Genomic DNA, 15877 nt, shown 5'->3' on the forward strand with positions numbered 1-15877 from the left:
GGATTTTATTATTAAAAAATCTGCTCGTTTTAAATACCAATGTAAAATTCTTTATTTTTTATTATAGCAGAAAAAGTAGCATTTTCCTTTAATAATAACCTATGGCATACGTCTATCATCAAAGGAAATTATGATTGCATTTCGAAATATTCAGGAAACATCTAATAAAAAAAGTAAAACGAAAGCTATTATTTAAAAAAAAATTTGCCAAAGGCATACAATAAGTGATAATTAAAATCTCCAATAAAATTAATAATAAAAACCAACCTAAGAGCCCTACTTCTAACAAATCCTAGCTACGCTTGTAGTTGGAGCCAATTTGCACCGTTTTTTCTAAACCGCTCATCATATTTACAACCGGTAAAGTTTTCCCTGAAATATTGTTTGATTTCATAGAGTAGGAACTCTATACAATATATAATATGATTGCGGCAGAAGCAGCATTTTTAAATTTAAAATTAGGTGTATTGATCCAAATTTTAAAAGATTTGTTTAAAATAATCTAGATCTACGATATTATATACGTATTCTAATGTTAGAATTAATAATTTTTATTTTCAATTCGTGTCTCTTTTTTTTTTGAAAATAAAATAACGATCATTTTTATCATTTAAAATCCTTCAAGAAAAAATTTTGTAATTACTTAATCAGCTGGGCTTTAAGTCAATCAGTATGAATGTTTTGTCAATTAAGGCATCGATTATTATTTGTATAAGCTATAAAAAAAAATAGGCCCTCATTTAAAATTACATTTAAAATAATTTTTTTTTAAATTTTAAGTAGAGCGAAATAAAATCTATTGACCCGTTAAAAATAACTTTAATCAGATTTCTTTTTAAATATATTTAAGTGAACTAGACGATTACACTAAGATAACCTATCCATATATGTCATCGCAGACATAACAATTTGTCAACTAGGTGATGTTATTTAAAATTTTCGTAAAATTAATTTACCTACCTAACTTTTGCCTTCTCGTTCTTATGGCTGAAGGTGTGAATAAATCAACATCGAAATTTCTTCTTATTTTCAGATTTGAATTATCATGATCTAAGAAGGTATTTATTGAAATTTTTCTTTTGTTATAACAATATGAATTCCGAACATAAGAGTGATAATTGAAATATTTTACCGTAACCTAGGAAAACTTTAGTCACGTTCCAGGCGGAGATGATGCTATAGAATGTACCACGTGATAAAATAAATTTATCCCTAGCATCACCCGATTCAGTAATGTCTGGTTACATTTGCAAAATATATTTATCAATAAAATAGGATTAAGAATCCTTCATTTAAGATTCACAGATTAACTGCAAAGACAAAGGAAATATCTAATATTCATTAATTTGCTACATTAGAAAATTCTTATTTATTAACATTAATTATTGTAAATAACCTTTTATCATTATTAAGAAATGTCAATTTTTTTTAAACAATACGCGTTAAATAGAGAGAACCTTGATACCTTTGATTAAAGAGAGAAGAAAATTATTTGTATCGTTTAGACATACCCCAACCTTAGGGCCTTCTAATGTGGATTTAGGAATGACTTTGCAAATTAGATTTTCGGCGCATATTCCCCGCTCTTCCATAATGCCTCCGCAGATATCACCTAAACCCTAAAAATAATATTTGTAAAGAACGTTCGTATATTCAATTTTTTATGAACCTTATGTATAGAAACCAGGGTATTTATAATAAGCTTAAATTTTTTTTAAAAAAATTCACTAGGGAAGAAGTTCACACAATTCAAAAAAATAAATTAATATCCATTTCAATGTTACGCCTCAAATTTAAATTCTTTCTTTCTTTCTTTCTTTCTTTCTTCTTTCTTTCTTTCTTTCTTTCTTTCTTTCTTTCTTTCTTACCTTTTTTTCTTTCTATTTTATTTTATTTATTACAGAATGTTATTTTACAAAAAACAATAGTAGCAGATGTATCCCATCGTGAGATATTTTTTAAACCTATTTTTTTTTAAAATTTATTTTATGACTTGTGATATCCAATCTGGTACAAAAAAAGAGGAAGAACAGGAAAAGAATATAACATAAAAATTTTTCGAACCACGAGCTGAGCCTATTATTTATTAATGACGATAACGCCGGCCCTGTGCGCTGACCGGACTTACGAGCCTGCTATGCAGGACTAAACCAAGAATAGAAGTATTGTACCTGCATTTGAGACCGGATACATCAAAGCTAGATTCTGTAAAAAACACTAATATATATAAATCCAGCTATCATAGACGTATCTTGATAGATGATGCGTGATATATCTATCTGATATATGCTATACAATAAGAATTTTTTTTTTTTTTTAGTAAATTGTAGTTTTTATAATGTTTTTCAATCGATTTGTAAAAGCTAATAAAACAGGGTAAATTGGACTTAACAACAGATTACGTAGGACAACAGATAGGTTCATATATAAAGATTTATACTTTTAATTAGAAAATTCTTTTTATTAATGATGAATACATGAAATAGTGATATAAAATTTACACGTTTGATAGAATTGAGTTCAAACCTTGATATTATATACTATCCATAATATATATATATAGGCTAATTATTAACACTTTTAGTAAAAAATAAATGTTAAGTCAAATTTCGCTACTTTTAGGGTATCAAAAGGTAAATTAAGAGTTGTTATAGGTGGTTATAATTTTTGCAATGGCGTATTGTCTATCACTGTATTAATTCTCGGGACTTTGGATTTAGTTAACTTTAAAATAAATCAAGTTGGACTTATGTTCATAAAAAGCCTATTCCTTTAACTAGCATTTAACTATAGAAAAAAGATTTGAAATTATATCTATCTTTTTCCTTCGGAATCAGGAATAATACCTTTTATTTTTACGATCCCATCTACAAACCCAATAACAATTATTTAAAATGGATATTTACACAAAAATCTTACGAGAAAGATATAATTCAACTATCAATAGGTAAATTCAAGGTCGAAGAATCATCAAGGTATTATAATATCATTATTTACTTTGGCACATTGCATGCAACAGTAACAGGGATCTGGGACAAAACCGTATAAACACTGCATCGGAGATATACATTTAGTCGCATCACAAGGTGAACATTGCCTATCGGTCAGTATGCATCTATATTATATGAATTCATTCAACCTTAATTCATTTATATTTCAATATTCCGTTTTTCTAAGCCATCTTTTTTAGTTATAAAACTGGGGAAAATATCTGAAAGACAATTAGGAAAACCAAAACATAAAAGAAGGTATTACAATTGACAAATAAAAAAAATTAACATGATCTACTCTTTTAATAGAGATAAAGAGAAAAGTATAGGCAACAAATTAAGATGCGTAATCCTTTCCTATTAAAACCTACCCTCTACTGGATGCAAATTTTTCCCACTTCACCTGTTGTAGAAACTGCTTATTATAACTTATTCTTAAAATGGTTGAAGAAGAGGGGGGGGGGTTGCAGTAATTATTTAGTCAGAATTCCGTTAGGCATGATGTAACAGCTGAACGAGATTCATGAAATCTCAGACGAATTCGCAATAATGGTTAAAGTTTATACATTTGATAAAGAATTGGATATATATATATATTCATTTAAATGATACTATGAACTATAAGATCGTGAGATATTCCCAACGTCCATTGTTAATTTAACCTTCGGCTTATATGCTAAACGTTTTGCAAAAATAGGAAGTAATATACGCTATCATTAAAGAAAATAAAAACTATTTAAATTTACTCATTTTGGATTATGTGATGATGAAGGGTTAGAAGAGTCATTAAAATATAATAAAACATAAATAAAACTATTAAAATTAAAATCAAATAAAATTTTTGAATATTTTAAGAAAAAAACATTATGACTAAATGACGTTTGCACTCATTTGTTAAAGTTGCGTAAATTTGAATGATTATATGTCATTATTTAATATCAAATAAAATAATATTAAAATTTACATATCAAATATAGGATAAAATAAAACAATATTTTATAAAAACGGAGGTGGGACTACAAGTTCCCAAAAAACATGCATAATTATTTTAAAATAATGATTTGTAGGTTTTGTCATAAAAAATAATATTCTTTTGGTTATGATTTAATGGCACCTATCTTATCGCCTTATTTTTTAAGAATTTTAAGGTTACGCTTGGCATGTGTCCAAAGGAAGAGATAACGATCGATGTAAAAATATAATTTGTGAGTTTGGAATATTGTTTTTTTTTCTCGACTATATCAACCGGATTAGAATTTAAATTTTTTGGGAAAGAATATACGCATGTGAAGTCCCAAATTAAGGATTTCCCTAAAGACCCAAGGCACGGAAGTTAAGCCATCTGGTCTTAAGCCATCATCTAATGATAAATTTGTAGGCTCCAGGATGTTAGGTATTCGGGCCCTGGTAAGAGAACGGCTAATAGCTAAATTAATTGCTGCATGCCTTGCATGCCTGCCTTGACTATATATACAATTTAGACCATGTCTCCCTTTGGAGTCAACTAATGTTTTACATTTGATGCATGTATGTGGTTGAACAATGTTACATCCAAGTCGATGGCCTATGGCAACTCTTAATTGTTCATCTGATAAGAGGTTACCTAGGTTACGACTTGGTAATGGTTCCAACCATTCATAACCACTAGTACAATCAACATTCTGTAATAGTTGAATATACTCCAAAGGGGGGTTTGATGAGATTATTTAAAATTTTTTTTTAATTACAGGTTCGAAAATAGATTGGTGTGTTAAGATAGTGGGCAAAACAGCTTGAGATGGAGCTAAAGATACCCAAGCTGTCAAGGCTGAGTTTAAAAGGTTATCTTTAGGAGAGATAAAAGAAGATATCATGATGGCGTTTTATAATAAATTTTTTATTTTACAGATGAGATACTTTAATTAACAAATTTCACAAATTTTTCATTTACGAATTATAATTAAAAATATATATGTAAAAACAACTAATAATATATTAAAAAATATGTATGTATAAAAGAGTAATGAGATAAAAAAAATGTGTACAAATCACCCTTGAGAAGAGTGAATGCTTAAAAAATTGGACTAGTAGATTACTAAAATACTCTATTGGGGTCCCCTGAGATCTACAGTATTTTTTTCCTTATAATTTTGATGGAATTGAGAGCATCAATTCCGAACATGCCTAGGGTATTGGTAACGATTGGGCTAAACACGTTATTAGTGAGGCAAGCATATTTGTGGAATAAAAGTTTTTGTTTTAAAAAAGAAAATAAAATAAAATAAAAGAAGAAAAAATTATTGTTTCGTATAAAAATTTTGGTCAACCGATTTTTGTTAAAACCCAACATAAAAGCGTCGTGTGGTCAAGTATGATTGATAGTAAGACACTTAATCGTATTTCGTCCAACTCGTTCAAAATGGAGATTAACAAGTTTGAAGTGATAAAAATGCTATTAATTCATTTTGAAATGGTAAAATTTAATTTTTAATGCATTATTCCTTATTTTTAACAGGTTTGAAATGGTAAAAAATGTTATTAATTTATTTGGAATGGTAAAAATATTATTAATTCTTGGAATGGCAAAAATGTAATTTTTAATGTATTATTTATTTCGTTTAACAGGTTTGAAATGGCAAAAATGTTATTAAACCATTTGGAATGGTAAAAATGTTATTAATTCATTTGGAATGGTAAAAATGTAATTTTTAATGTATTTATTTATGCTGTTATAGGATTCAATTTCTACAGCAAATTAAGAAGCATTTTATTAATCAAATATAGATTATTTATAATGTATAAGACAAATATTTATTATTTAAAATGTATAAAACAAAGAAATACGATTAAGAATACAATTAATAAATATAAATTATTCAACATGTATAAACAAATATAAATTAAATATTATCAAATACATTTTATACTAATTTAATATAAGCTGATGATTTATCAGCAAACTCCAATATATTAATTGTTATATATTCTCTTCCTTGATTCCAGTGGGTTCCATTTCACAGCGGCTTTGAGGCTAAAAATTTATCCTTGTCTTCGTGAGTATGTTCTTTTCTGCTATCGATTATAGAATAACTTAATCTTAATATGGCATGTGCATTGCATAAATTTTGTCTACATTTATAATAATTAGATTCTTTTCTAGAAGAATAATCTTTAATATACAGAATTCCCTGATAATAAAGGCAATAATTACCCTTTGAGGATTCATTATATTGAATATCTATGTAAATAAAAATCTTGATTATAGTAATAATATGTGATATTTGTTAATTATCATTAATTTATTACTTGAATTTTGAATGCTAGCATTTTGTAATTCAAGCATTTGAGCACTGTTTATATTTTCTGACCTATTTAAAAAATAATTTAATACAAAAATTATAAAAAAATTAATTTGCTAGATATTGTAGGCTGTATATTAAATGTGGGTAATAGTTGAGATTGAGGTAATATAATGCCTAATAATTAAATGATTATAAAATTTGATAATTTGTTAGACTTTATAAGGCATTAAGAGGTTGCATGTTAGGTGTTACTAGGGGTTGAGATTGAGCAAACATATTACATAAAAGTAAATTAAATATAAAAAGATAATAATTGATGATACTATTTAAGTTGGTTGAGAGTTTGCGACAAAGAACTGAGACCGAGTAAACATATTGCCTAAAAAAAAGATCATAGAAATTTTAATTTGTGAAAGTTGATATGGTATTAGCAGACTGCATATTGGGCGTTGCTAGAATTTGAGATTGAGAAAACTATATTGATTTTAAAAATCTAATACTTTATGAAACTTGATTGAAGGTTGTATAATTTGTTGAGATAATTGGAATTGGTAGAAGGTTATTGACTAAATAATAGGTGTTATAGTGAATCATTTATAAATTTTGTGAACTTACCTGATTGGGAAATACCCCGTCCAAAACAACTTCTTTTTCTACATCGGTAATATGATGTGGAATTTATTACCCTATGCATAGTAATATTCCAAATCATTAAAACATTGAATATCATGTCCTCTTTTGAATTTTTTATTAGTAATTTTGTTTTCTAAAATTACATTACTAAATTGATTATATCTAGATTGTTAAATTTGAATTATATTGGGATTAATTCTTTTCTCAAGAAGAATTTTGACGTTGTTTGATACCGTTTCAATTTCCATTATTAAGATTATAAATAAAAATATTTTTAAACTATTACTTTTCCCGCACTTTTATGAACCAATCACAGAATCGGACGAAACTTTACGATGATGTGTCCATACGATCATAGGCACGGAAATCATTAATTTTAATTAATAATAAGTTTTTGTGTTAAAAGTCTAATATTAAAGTTATGTTCTTCCTTCTCTTTATTATTGAAAACTTACTGAAGGCATCAACCAACAACGATCCAAACGTTCAAAAAATTATTGTTATTATTGTCGTAGTTTTATAGATAAATTTATATTAATTTTTGTATAATGCCAATCAACAAAATGAATAAGGTTGATTGGATTATAATAATAGAACACGTGATCTTTTTTTATTGTGTTTTGAAAGGAATTGTAAAAAAAAATTTCTGATAAAAATGGTAATTACTTTTTCTTTCCTTCCTAATAAAAGAAATTCTTAGACGAGATACCAGTTGATTTAGTTGTTATTAAATTGTAATTTGAGTACAGAAAGGGTTTTCAGGTAAGGGTATATACATTTTATTTTAAAATTTTTTCAATTATGCCTAAAAGGTAACTTAATTTATTTGTGTGTAATTTGTATGCCATTCATAATTTCAGTGACGAAGCGTTAGGTTCACTACTAGGAAAGCAATCAAAAAAATTTTTTACTTTATTTTGGTCAAACTCAAACCATAAAAACATTAAGATTTTTAAATAAGTGGTATTCGTCTTTGTTTTTGAGTAAAATGATAGTACTGCATTATAAAAGTTATTGCTAGATTTTAAATTTTTTAATAATTTTTTTTCAATCGAAATCTAAAATAGATTCGTAATCGATTTTGTCTCATCCTGTTTCTGCAATAAGATTTGATTCTTTTTAAAGATGAAAAACTCCGTTCTCCACTTGCTGTTGTTGAAACCAAAGTTAAGATGAATTTGCATAATTTAGAAAACTCTTTAAAACTTTTCATCAAATCGGTGCATATTAAAAATTCAAGTATTTCATTAACATTCTTTCTATTTCTAAATTCAACTTCCCGAAACACTATCTTTAATTCGGTTTCCAGCTTGTGTAAGTCGAAAAATTGAGAATAAGTGTCGTTTAAATTATCAAATAAATATTTTTGGAAATTTTGATTATTTGGAATTTACTAATATCTAACAATTAATTCAATATTTTTGGTGTAAGACATATAAAATAGAATTAAAATCATTTTGAATATCGCTTGATATTCCAATAAAAACTGCACTATTTCTAAATGATGTTTCAATAGTAAATTTTCTTCCGCGAGTAAATAAATTAATACAATATAATTTCCACTATTAACTGAATTAGAAGATTCATCATCACCACGGAATACGAGCTCCTGAATTCCAAGAAAACATATAGAGCTGATCAATATTTTTAATATTTATCTATTTGATTTGACTTTAGAATTATGCTGTTCGATTGATATTTTGCGCATCGAATCTATCATATTTTTTAATTGAATTATCGACTACAAATGAGCGGTTGATCCTTCAAGCCGTTTAACTGCTTTTGAAAAATTATTCATATCCGAAAATCTTTTATCATACCAAACATATTTTTTCTTCGGGAATAATAGGATGACCAGCAATATAGAGATTTAGAAAATTCGCATCAAGTGAGCCATTTATATTTTTCATATTTATCGATAGAAAAATTTTGGATGCAAGTTTTGATTTCTTTTTTTAAGTTTTATAAAATTGGTTTTGGTCTTCCTTTTTCAATAATCAATTTTTTCCCATCAAAATTTCTTGAGCTAAATGATAATGTTAATAAATTTTCAATATTACAATTACAATTATTAATAATTAAGGATTTATAAAAAGAAAAATTTTTTATTTTAAAAAAGTAAGGAAAAAAATTTCTTTCTCTTTTTGTTTATTTAAAAAAATAAGCATTTTTTTATTTGCTTCCCCAATTCTTATTTTTTAATGGTAAAATTACACAATACCATGGCATGATTTTCTCTTTATTTATTAAAAAAAATAAGCAATATTAAATTTGCTTCCATCATGTATTTTTTTTTTAACGTAATAAAAATAATAGTTAATTTTTTAACGTAGTAAAAATAATAGTATTTTCTTAATATAGTAATATTAATTTTTTAACGTTATAAAAATTACTAATCTTTTTTAACGTGATAAAAATTATATTAATCTTTTTAACGTTATAAAAATTATATTAATTTTTTTAACGAAGTCAGTTTAAGTTTAATATTAAGTTTATTTAAAAATTTTGTAAAACAAATTACAAGGGAAGAAGGGCTTCCCTTGCTTCTATGGACGCTTCGTCACTGCATAATTTTATCCTTTATTTTAGTGTAGCAATAAACATAACACCGCTAGTTGGCGCCTGTTATTAAAAAACAACATTTTTTTATATACATAATATATATATATATTATTAGTTATAATACTCTAATACCATCATTACCTAAAGAACTCAAACCTAGCACTTGAGCCGTTTGTCAACTGAAACACTACAAAGGGTGAGGAACTGGTTCTATAGAACATTTTGATAAATCACGCAATTTAAAGCTATCACCCTCTACAAAAATATTAATTTAACTAGCATGAGAACTTCTAGAAAGGAAATGTGTTGCTACTTTTAAATAAAAATTTCATCTACAAATGTATGCAAACATGTTTGAATAAAAGATATTCAAGTTTCGAAAATTTTTTTTTTAAAAAGTTCTACAAATTTTCACACTGGATTTTTAAAAATTTCAATAAAAGAAATGTTTCGATGCAAAAATTGTGTTAATTTCTTGGAATATAGTGTATAATTGATTCCTTTTATCAATTCGATACCCCTGTAGAGATTAAACCGGCTCACATTTTAACAAGACCGGTTGGAAAAAAATTATTTTTTGCCTCCCACTCTTGGGAATTCATAATTTAAATACCAACTCAATTTTTTTTTACTTTTCATTTTATCATTTTACGACCATGTCTGGATTTTTTTAAAAATTCCTTTAGCTTATTTTTGAATAATTTTGGTTTTTTTTTTCCTTTACGGTTAAACTTGTCTAATTTTGGCTCTCTAAAATTTGGAAAACTTGCCACTTTAAGCCAAAATTTTGAGTGCCAATTTTAATTCCTTTTAATTACTATGTATTAAATGCCAGGCTAAGTTGGATCAAAATATTTGTCTCAACGGTGCTTAACGGCTTTCACTATAATTTATAAAATATTTTTTAAAATAAAGTGTAGGTTTTGTAAAAAATTTTAATTTCCGGCTCAAATTTTTCGAAATTATGTCCTGCTTTTGATTGGTCTATTTAAGGATTTCCTAGTCACGAGTATAAAGCAAAAATTTCCGTTTCGCTGGATTTTTAATTAAAATATCATTCAGCTCAACCTGAAGGTTTGAGTGAGACTTGAAGAGAGATCGAATCCCATTTGATACTTTTTAAATTACGAAAAATTTGTAAAGAAAATAATGAATGAAAGAGAATGAACTTATCATGAAAAGAATAAATAATTTTATTATATCTTGGTGATATCTTTAACAAATCAATAGTAATACACAATTAACAAATATATTTGAATAACAATTAATCCTATACCAATTACCTTTATTTTCGAAGTTAATTGATTCTATCAAATCTTATCTCTCCTTTTTGGACTCTCGATTCGAAACGGTATAGAAATTGTTTTATTATCCGTTTTAAATAACGGCTAGTTGTACTTTCGTTTCCCACTGCGTGTTAACCCGTACTATCAATGCCAATCATTTCATTTATGACGGTGTCGTCGAGTTTTTTTTATACAGGATCAATGTGTTTGACAATGGAGTATTGGATAGGATCAATCTTCCTTCCTCTCCATTTTTAAAATAGAAATTGTCGAACTTATGTTTTAAAATGATTAAAATGTGTTCTACATAAACCTAATTTAAGTCTCAAACTAGAAACATTGTTGGTCCTGTTCTTTTAACAATTATATCTGGTATCCATATAACTTTTTTAAAATCGTTTGCATATATTTTCTCATTTATATTAGAAAAAACATAGTAATTAAGGTATATATGTACGAGGATACATTGGTTTTAATGATTGTAAGTGTCCGGGTTAAAATTTAAGCATAACCTGGTGATACTTTTGTAGTTATTTGTGTAGTATATCGATACTTAAAAAGGAAATCTTGTATATTTTATAATCATTATGTTTTTTTTTAAAAAACTCTAAAAGTTTGTACTAACCGCTCCTCTTCTCTGATGATTCTTGGGTGGTAAGGGGCACTTTATACACCTATAATTGCTAATTGTATGCAAAATATACTGAATTCTCTACTTTGAAATGTGGAGCCCATTATCCGTAAAATTCTTATTGGGGTAAACCGAAATAACAAAAAGTCTTAAAAAATATTTTTCTCACTTCACTAAAATTATGTGTCGAAAGTTTTTGTATTTCAGTCCATTTTTACTAAAACTATCTTTTATCACTAGATATATAACTCCGTTTCCGGCAAAATTTAAATGAATTCTTCCCCATGATACTATTTGCGGAAAGCCATTTGCCTATGATCGATTAATAGCCAGGTGACATAAGTAACAATTCTTACCGTGTAATTCGATGTCTTCGTTATTAGGCCATCAAACGTTCAATTGGTTCAATAATTTTGTTTTAGCATTACCCCGGGGCCCTATATCTAAAAAAGGATAAAATATGTTCTCGTAATTTTTTTGGAAGTTCTTAATTCCTCATATTTACATCCTACCTCCATCGTGAGTTCATTTCGGCCCTGGAAAAAAAGGTTTTTAAATTTCCACCATTATTTTTGGTGAAACTTTTGACCTACCAGGTCCTTTTTTTGTGTGTGATTTTGTATCTAACGTTGAAATAAATTGTAGAACATCCGATACAATATCCACCTCTTCCCCAAGCATGGTCTACCCTCAATTGGGAAACAGGAAAACGTATCCGCGTTGCTAATTTTTTTTTTCATTCCTCGAAGTTGCAATTCATAATCATACATTTCGAGTAGTAACGACCATCTGACGACATAACTGTTATTCTTTTATGCGGGTCAAATAACGATATAAGTGGTTCATGATCATTGATTATAGTAAAATGATCCGAATTAGAGGTGAACTCGGGCCTAATTTTTTATTCACGGCTCGCCCACTGGTGGCGATAAAAAATATTCACGCCCATTCACGCTTACCGCTAAAAAATTATCGACCCTACCCGCCCAAGGCAATATTTTGTTTCACGCCTGTCACGTCCGAAAATTCACGGTGTTTTTAAATTTTTTAAAACTTCAATGTTATAATTTTTTACACTTTTTTGAATTTATTTCTATTTATTTCTTTAATTCCATAATCCATAATTACGAAAAAATAAATACATATTATAGATCCAAATTTTTTACTTAGAAAAAGAAGAATGTCTATTTTTTAAATTTCAATTGTGTAAGCCTTTCCTTCTAATAGGCGATTGGCTACAGAAAATAACCTTTCACTAGAAACCAAATTTGCCAGGGCTGATAAAATTTTATTCTCTAATTTTCTCAAAATAAGAAATAAATATTCCTGCTTCCAAAACTTCAAAATATTGCCATTGTTATTTGTTTTGTGGGATGAGTCTTTTAAATTCACACAGCTATCATCGGTAGATGTTGATGCTTCATCAGAATCATCTAAAAATATGTTTTATTTAGAGTATAAGGTTTTTTTTTATGGATTTAGGATTAATTAGGAAAGTTATAAATGACAGTTGGCATTGACTTATGCATGTAAATCATCTAATTTTATATCATTTCACATTTTTAAGATTGTTTTGTAAATAGCTTCCTTTTCTTCGTCTATTAAAAACTTAGGGCTTTTGAAATTAGGATCTAGTAATATTGAGAATAAATTTTAAAGTTAAAGTTAAAAAATCTCGCGACAAAACACCTAATCATAAAAAGAAAAGAACTAGAAGCGTGACACCAAATGTTGTTTATAAAATACCGAATATTTTTTTTTCAAAATTTTTTCTTTTTTTAAAAAAAAAAAACTAAATTAAATTTGAAAATATGTATTATAATTAATAAAATTGCAAATTTATATTTATAAAAAAAAAACTAAAAAATTAAAATTTCCGTTTATGTGATTCTTTAGATATCAATTTTTTTTATAATCAACATTGATTTAAAATTGTGTATTAGGAATAGTTATTAGTCCTAATAAATTTATGCTCGATATTTTTTTTAAAAAAAAAAACACGATAATATTTCTGTAAAAAATTTTATTATCCGGCCCCCGCCCCCCCCCCCCCCCAGACCAAATTCCTGCGTACGCGTCTGGTTAAAACCCATGGTTAATCACTAGTAATTAATAATGATTTATTGATCGGAGACCTGCATAGGTACCATATATCTCCGACCCGACCTGTATTTATTTAAAATATATTTGATTTATTTGATTTTTACAGCTAAAAATGGCTATTTCGAGTATTTGGTTTGTAAAATACACGGGCCGGTTGGGCACGGATATCTTTTATAAAAAAAATTTAAGCCCGGACCGAGTAAATTAAAAAAAATAAAACCCGGCCCGGTGGCCCGGCTGGTTTTCCTGATAATTGATTTTAACCTACTACCACACCCCTGCACTCATCTATGCATAAACACAACCCAATGCGGATATTGATAACAATGCCATAAATTGATATTATTTAGATCGATCCTCCCAACATTGACTGATATATAATATATGAAAATTATTTGTCTCCAAATTCTGTTTTATAGATTGAAAAGCGTAATAGAAGCATCGTTTTTGTATTTTAACAAGGTATATAAATTTTAATTACCTTTATTTTTTATTCGAGTTTTTCTTTCATATAAAAAAACAAAATACTTGCCCCTAAAACATGTAAAAATAAATTCAAATAAATTTAGAAAAAATTTTAAAAAGTATATCATTGTAGAAAAATTAAACAGATTGTTAAAACTCATTAATTGTTTATAATATTAAGCTACGAGCTATGACCATATATAGTCACATTTGATACAAAAATGACCATTTACAATTAAATAAATTTAGGAAAAAAAACTTTCAAATAAACTTTAATTTATAGGTTAGTTTATTCGCGTTTCATATATGGTAACATGACTCCGTAATTCGTTCAGGAATGTGAACCCGGTTTCGGACCCGGGTTCACATCCCTGAACCCGGTTTCGGACCCGGGTTCACATCCCTGAACCCTCATATTTTAACTGACCGGACCCTTTTAAAAAGTGGAGGGTCAGTTCAGGGTAAAAAATTTCTATCATAAAATTATTTTTTTTTAAAAAAAAATAATGTAAAAATATTATTTTTATAATTTTTTTCAATTTTTTTCGTGTAATTATTCATTTTATCTTCGCGTTTTTCTTTCTTTTTTCTTCCTGGACTTCATTTCATTTTTTTTAGAGATTGTTGATATTATAAATTATTTTCTAATGTAAGTAATAATATTTTATTATGTAAATTTATTAATATGCTTAACTATAGAAATACGTTGGTGCAAGTAATAATATTTTAATCGTGATAATTTATTTGTTCTTATTAGAAATACTTTTGAGTATTTTGATTTGAAAGTAAAATATTTGGAATTATTTTGTAAGCTAAGATATTTTAATTTAAAAAAAAAAGACATCATTCTATAATCTTTGAGGAATTATTTAAATAGAAAAACCAAATTTTTGGAAGAACATTGTTACAAAGTCTACTGTCAGTATTGTAAAGAAGGATGAAAATAATATTTAAAAATTTTGCCTTAAAAATATCTGAGGAGAATTTGATGAATGCTTTAATTGAGTTTGTTACTATAAATGGAAGACCTTTCAATATTATTGAGGTTCTGGTTTAAAAAAAATATTGATCCTATTAGTAAACAATTGGAACATCAATTTACCGTTTAAAAATTAAGGACTTAGTGGTTAATGAATCGAAAAAAATACAAGCAAAAATAATAAAATAAACAAAAAATATCATTAAAAATTGATTCCGCCCAAAGATTAGGGAGAAATATTCTAGGAATAAATATTCAGTATATAAAAGTAAATAATATAATATTAAGGAATTTTGCTATGAAGGAGATTAAAGAGAGTTCAACTTCTGAAAGTATAAAAATAATGATCTTAGAAACATTAAATAAATTTCATATTCCTATAAGAAACTTTTATACAATTACTACGGATAATGGTGCTAATCTAGTAAAATCAATCAAATTATTAAATGAATGTTCACTGGATGGATGATATAGATAATGATAATTACGAGGACATAAGTGAAATTGATTTACAGGAAATATTAAAAGATTTCTCCACAAAAATATACTGCATCAGATGTGCAGCACATACGCTACAATTGGCTATTAATGATTCCCTAAAAAATAATCACTTTAAAACTATAATTGATAAAGCAAGGGATGTTGTTAATATTTAAGAACTCCCATAATTCTAAGAATATTTAAATATATGAAAAGGCAAATGGCAATATTAGATTGTACAACACGTTAATCCTCTAAGAACAGTTATGTATATCAGATTTTTATGGCATATGGATAAGATGTCGATTAATAGAAAGATTTACAAGTTCTTTTTCATAAAAATAGTGTTGTATATGCTTCAATATAACCCTCGATATCAGGTTTTATTAAGTATTAAGCAAAAAAAAAATGGCTATAGACCATCGTGAGGATTTATGGTATAACCAAAACTCTATTATTTACAACAT

General features: G+C 27.0%; 1 long non-coding RNA gene across 1 annotated transcript; it reads right to left on the reverse strand.

Moving 5' to 3' along the window:
- Positions 1-1417: 1417 nt before the first annotated feature.
- On the reverse strand, positions 1418-3837 carry LOC135922723 (uncharacterized). The gene is made up of 3 exons (XR_010571010.1): positions 3737-3837; positions 2998-3115; positions 1418-1619 (listed from the first exon to the last, which is right to left on the reverse strand). It is a non-coding gene; the product is annotated as an uncharacterized LOC135922723 (long non-coding RNA).
- Positions 3838-15877: the final 12040 nt, after the last annotated feature.

Source organism: Gordionus sp. m RMFG-2023, chromosome 1 (genome assembly GCF_954871325.1).
Source record: "Gordionus sp. m RMFG-2023 chromosome 1, tfGorSpeb1-WG-v2, whole genome shotgun sequence".
NCBI lineage: Eukaryota > Metazoa > Nematomorpha > Gordioida > Chordodea > Parachordodidae > Gordionus > Gordionus sp. m RMFG-2023.